At 39.2% G+C, this 5490-nt stretch overlaps 1 non-coding gene across 1 annotated transcript; it reads right to left on the bottom strand.

Annotated features, from left to right (window-relative positions):
• Window positions 1-2127: 2127 nt before the first annotated feature.
• Window positions 2128-2201, bottom strand: trnan-guu. Its single transcript has one exon. It is a non-coding gene; the product is annotated as a tRNA-Asn (tRNA).
• Window positions 2202-5490: the final 3289 nt, after the last annotated feature.

Genomic DNA, 5490 nt, shown 5'->3' with positions numbered 1-5490 from the left:
GCAATTCGCAATCCTCACCACTAGATGTCACTAAAACTTACACACTGAACCTTTAAGACAGAGGTCACTAATAGGCGGACCGCAGTCCGGATCCAGACCCAGCCGCTGTCCACTCCGGACCGCCGACCTACAGACGATTTATTATTGAGACTTACTACCTCGTGACGGAGCGTTTCTATTTGACCCCGCGCAGCTTTTGTAGCATTTACTGTACTGGTTTAGTGGCCCAGGAAACTCATAGGCCAATCGCATGTGTTCCAATTGTCCCATGTGACGCTGCTCAGCCAATCAAATCTGCACATTCCGATGCTTGCGAGTCGAGTCTGCGAGATTCACCAGAGACGTTTTGGAAACACACGAATTGACGAGACGAAAGGGGAAAGAGATTTCACATGGCTTCTAATCAAGAATGTACAAATTTTACATGTACATTCCTCCCACGGGCAGTTCAAAACCAGAATATCTCATAGAACTAGAGCTCACGTTTCTCACTGAACAAGAGAAAGTAGGAGTGGTTGCTCTGTAAGAGGGAATGAAAGAGAAGAGGAGGGATTACAGCTGTTCAGTTAAGATGTGTTGAGTGTTAATTATAGAATTGGTTAAGACTACACTTCATCACTTTAAGCTACATTTTTTTATTTCCTTTTCTAAAAATTAGGCACTTTATTTTAGTTCACTTAAATTTAGAATTTATTATTAGAGTTGTTATTTATTATCCCTCCAGTTTGATGTGAAAACTGACTGAAATATTATTTGATTTTACAGTCCATTGTTGACTAAAAACATATGTTGATACAACTATATGTTATGGTACTGAATGAAAATGCAAGTTAGTCGTTTTGATGTCCCGGACCTTTGCTTCGGGAACTTTTCTCTAACTGGACCTCTTTGAATTCTAATTGAATACCCCTGCTTTAAGACATAGAAAGAACTCAGGGTTTCGAAACCATGTCTGTTTAATCAATAGATTACATCTACAAGATCACCCATCTATTCAACACAGTGTGTTGGGGGGGAAAAGTGATGAAAAAAGAGCTTTGCAGCTTAAACCTATTTTACTAAATCTTTTGTGATTGCTAATAGTAAATAATATTAATAAAAGTTAATATTTTTACTTTTAAGATGTTGCTATTGCTATAGATAATTTATATATTTAGGCTAAATACAATTAATAGGATATATATTATCATTAATAAATTATTATGTTGATTTTCTTGTTATTGCTGGTATATGACTACAATATGAAAAGCCTAAATTGCCTAATAATGTAGCATAATATTGTAACTTAATATTGGTCACAACTGTCATATTTACGATTAATTTGACAAATTATGAGTTTTGCTAAATATATTTTCTTTGATGTCTAGTCCACTGCTGCAGAATAAAATGAAGACACAGCAGTCAACTAACCTTAAGAAAACACTGATTTCAATGATTAAACAATGATTGCATTTATAAATATTTTCACCTGTGATTTTAGTATTTTTAGTTAGAGCTTGAGTAGCTGAGCATGACAATATAGAGCATGTGTCCACACTTCAAACATGAAGGAAGATTTTTCAAGTTAAAGGTGAGGAATAGCAGAGACATTTTATAGAGGAGACACGCCACTCAATCACATCCCAAATGCAACTCTATGGGGAAAGCCCATAATGTCAAGGATGGCGGTTCCCACTAGAAAGCCAATTGTCTGCTTTTAACAGCCAATTGTGTGGTTCCAACACATCTCACGTCTATTCATGTAGTTCATATGTCCCTGTGATCAGTAAAACTGCAGTTCTGCCTCCCTCCCCATTCATTCAGATAGGAGCCTGGTCTTGTTAGTCCGAAATAGCTACCAGGAGGCGTTGCCAACATGGCTGCCGAGTGGCATGACTTGCCTATAAGGACTTTGGGAATACTCAGTCTGAAGTTGGTACAGGAGTGAATGAGACCCACCACTGTGGGTTACCCATCAGTTAAGGTTTAAATCAGTAAAACTAAACCTCTATTGAGGAAGATGATGTCCTTAAGAGAAAATAAGCTTGTGGCAACATTTTGATGCATTGTATGTGCTTATGGAGATAATATGCGAACAAGTTCAAAGAGCATGAATAGAGCTTGCACTTCAGACGCCTAAACACTGATTGTCCCTGGGTGGGCTCGAACCACCATCCTCTCAGTTAACAGCCGAGTGTGCTAGCCAATTGCACCACAGAGACATGTGGTGGTGTAGGCATTCAAAACATCCTGTGTACTCGTCTTCCAATCTCGGTTCCATGATGCGTCTGATCTTCATCATCTCTCTGGTTGTTGGTCTACATTGGCACTGAAGATGGACTAGTGGGGAAGGACACCGACCGGAGACCCGGAGTTGTGGGTTCAAACCTTGCTTCCGCCATTTTATTTGCCAATAAAACAAAACTCAAACCGTTCAAACCATCCGAAATCTCATTGTGTTCCCATCGTGAATTTCCGAATTTGTCCAACTTCAACACAACTGACCTTCACGGGACAGCTAAGTAAGGTAAGCTAGCTAGCTGAGCACGTAGACACTGGGAGACCGTGCAAACTGTCACGAGACCACCTTGCCGCCCGGGCCCAAACATAACCATTAAAAAGTTAAAGTAAATAATGGTAAAAAATGCATTGCATGTACAGTAAATGTTGCAACTTGAAAGATATGGTAATTTATAATAGCAGTTATTATTAACAATAATAATTGTCACGCGGATTTTAAGAATACTTATTACTTAAAAATTTGTGGAATATGTGTTTCCATCAGCTGGTTTGGAGCGAATAAACCAGGATACAGCAAGCATAGTTACATCAGTAGACATGGCTGTAATAAACAAGACGTATGGGTTCCAAACCAGAAACAAAACCAGTCGCATGAATCTGATGGCCATTGATCTTAGAAAAATGGAGAGAGGTCCTCAGAAACGTGTTTCAAGCGGGCAAGTTGCCAGCCATGTATCCGCACGTTATGGGAATGTCCGGTGTTATGCTGAGTTTTGCATGCCTGCCGAGAATTGCAAGCAAAATATCTGAAAAGGACCTTTAAGAGGTGAATGCACAATTTGGTGCAATTAGGTGCATGAAATTCTCGGCAGGCATGCACAACTCTGCACAACTGGGCAAGATGCCGACAGCAGAAACAGCTGATCAGTTGTGAGTTACAAGTTTGCCACGTCTACTTATTCAGAAAAAGTGTTTCCATCTCCCATTTAGCGCATTTATTCTTTTTCGACAAAGGCAAAAAACACCTCAGACAAGAGTAAAAACTTTTTTGCAAAATTAAGGATTTTTTTCTCGAATTTTGCCGTTTCCATCACCCTTTTCTAATGCGATACTTCAAAAAGCACCATTAAAAACATTGATGGAAACACAGCTACTGTCTCCTTAATATGGTGATTAACATAAAAGCATAAATCTGCAATTTGTTTCCTCCAAAATGTATTTACTGATGCAAAATGTATAGAAACACATCCACTGACAAGGCCTTTCTAAATATTTAAACTTTAAGGATAGTTTATCTGTCCATCTGATATAGACCATAGGACATGGTCAAATGATAAATGGACTCAAACATAATGAGTGTACAAGAGTGCAACCTTCAAGCCTAAAAAGGATAAGTCCACATATATTTTTCACATAGTCAATATGGCAATTTCGTTCCAGCTATTCTTATATTGCAGATGCAATATTTACTTTATTGTGTGAAAATGTAATTTACCAAAGTCACAGTGTCGCACCAGGAGCCATGTGTCAATATTTGACCAGGGACAGCTGCATTTTCTGTCTGCTTACCATTCTCTTTGATGGATAGGAGGAGAAAGCATTAACTGCAGGGACCTAAAGTTGTGACTTGCATAATTACATGAGTACGTCTGACAAATAGACATAGGCGGCTGGTTTATTGGGATTCATAAAGCATATATATCTTCTCAATTTAAACCTTTGTAGAGTCTGTGTGGGAGTAAGTGAAGTGTTCGTGTGTATGTCTGAAGTTCCACTCTGCTTGCAACATCCTGGTGGAAAGACTGCTAGAACTTTGCCAGACTTCTGAGGGGAACAAGATCCGGATTTTGTTCAATTACATAGCAAATGTCCATCAATGTAGTATGGCAAGCATGGTCAATGCATTCTGTTTGTTGAATGATGGATGTTGCTGGTTGCCTATTTTGTGACACTGATGGCGAGAAAGGTTTGATAATTTAACAAAAAAAAAAAGCATACAAGGCCATTCACAAATAAAGATTCAAAACAACAACAAACCCTTTTAGATGTAAACTATTATGTTCACAGCATCCCTCACTTAGCTCAATCATTCTGGAGCCGCAGATGTTACCAGAATTAAAATACAATTCTCCAAATTAAACATTAAACTGCAACTGACAGGACAACATAATTTGTGAGAGATTTTGTAATCCTATAGACACAGAAAGTAGAACACAGCAAAGGGATATGAAAAAAGTTCATTAAATGTATTCTCAACATCAGAGTTGCAAGCTGAAAAATCTTATTCGAAGTGTCATCGTGTGGCGAGGCAGGCAGAGTGAGCCGGGCAGGCAGCAGGAAACAGACGAGACACTGGATGGAGCAGGCAGATTCAGACCTCTGGCACGGATTGACCCTGAGGCACTGGCAAAAACAGGGTCAGACAGAAGTCATTCAACATGGGGCGGGGGAACACAACACCAGAACTGGAGACTTGGCCATAGAGTTAGTACTCCATTAGCAAACTTAACAGTCTGATGAAGACTGGAGTGAAGAGCGGGAGTAGATATACTGCAAGGTCTAGATTAACGGATGAGTCACAGGTGTGCACGTGATTGGCAGTAGGACAGAGCGCCACACCCAGACGAACAATCACACATAGACAGACAGAGTAAGATGACAGGGGTCAAACAAGAAACACAAGGGAGGGAAGAAGACCTGAAAACACGAGTAATTAGGAATAGGTACAACCCGTCCATGACATTTAGCCTTCCAAAACCGTTAAAATCCTAAATCAATGAACAAATATGTTTTATAATGTGACAATGCTTTGGTTGAGATTTGGTGTGAGTTAGGAAAGATTGTGGTTTGGGTTAAAATACTACAAATAGTACTTTGTTAAGGTTAGGGGAACTTTGTTGTCAGGGTTACAGGAACTGGGAAAGAGTCAAATATTATGGGAAAATAAAAAAGACCTTCTGATGTGTTGACCTTTCTATTCTCTCAAATTAAACACAAAGGGCAATGTACTTCAGGTCCCTTAGCCATCAAGGAAACAGCAATAGAGCTGTTATGAGTTGGCTATTTAAAACATGTTCTGGGACGAGCAGTAAGACTTCCAAAAGGGCAGACAGTGTGAAGGTTAAATTTCTAATACATTAACAATGACATGGAAAGGGTCTGTCATATTTATTGTAAATGTAACTTGTCATTTATTATTTTGTAACATTATCCGATGCAGCTTCTGCATCACTGTGAGCTGAAACAGCAAAAATAGTGAAAACAGGAGTG

This window comes from Micropterus salmoides, unplaced genomic scaffold (genome assembly GCF_014851395.1).
Source record: "Micropterus salmoides isolate LMB-PRFRI ecotype aquatic unplaced genomic scaffold, ASM1485139v1 Ms_hic_scaffold_13, whole genome shotgun sequence".
Lineage (NCBI taxonomy): Eukaryota > Metazoa > Chordata > Actinopteri > Centrarchiformes > Centrarchidae > Micropterus > Micropterus salmoides.
Note: the sequence above shows the minus strand (reverse complement) of the source record. Positions and strands in the feature narration are given on the sequence as shown.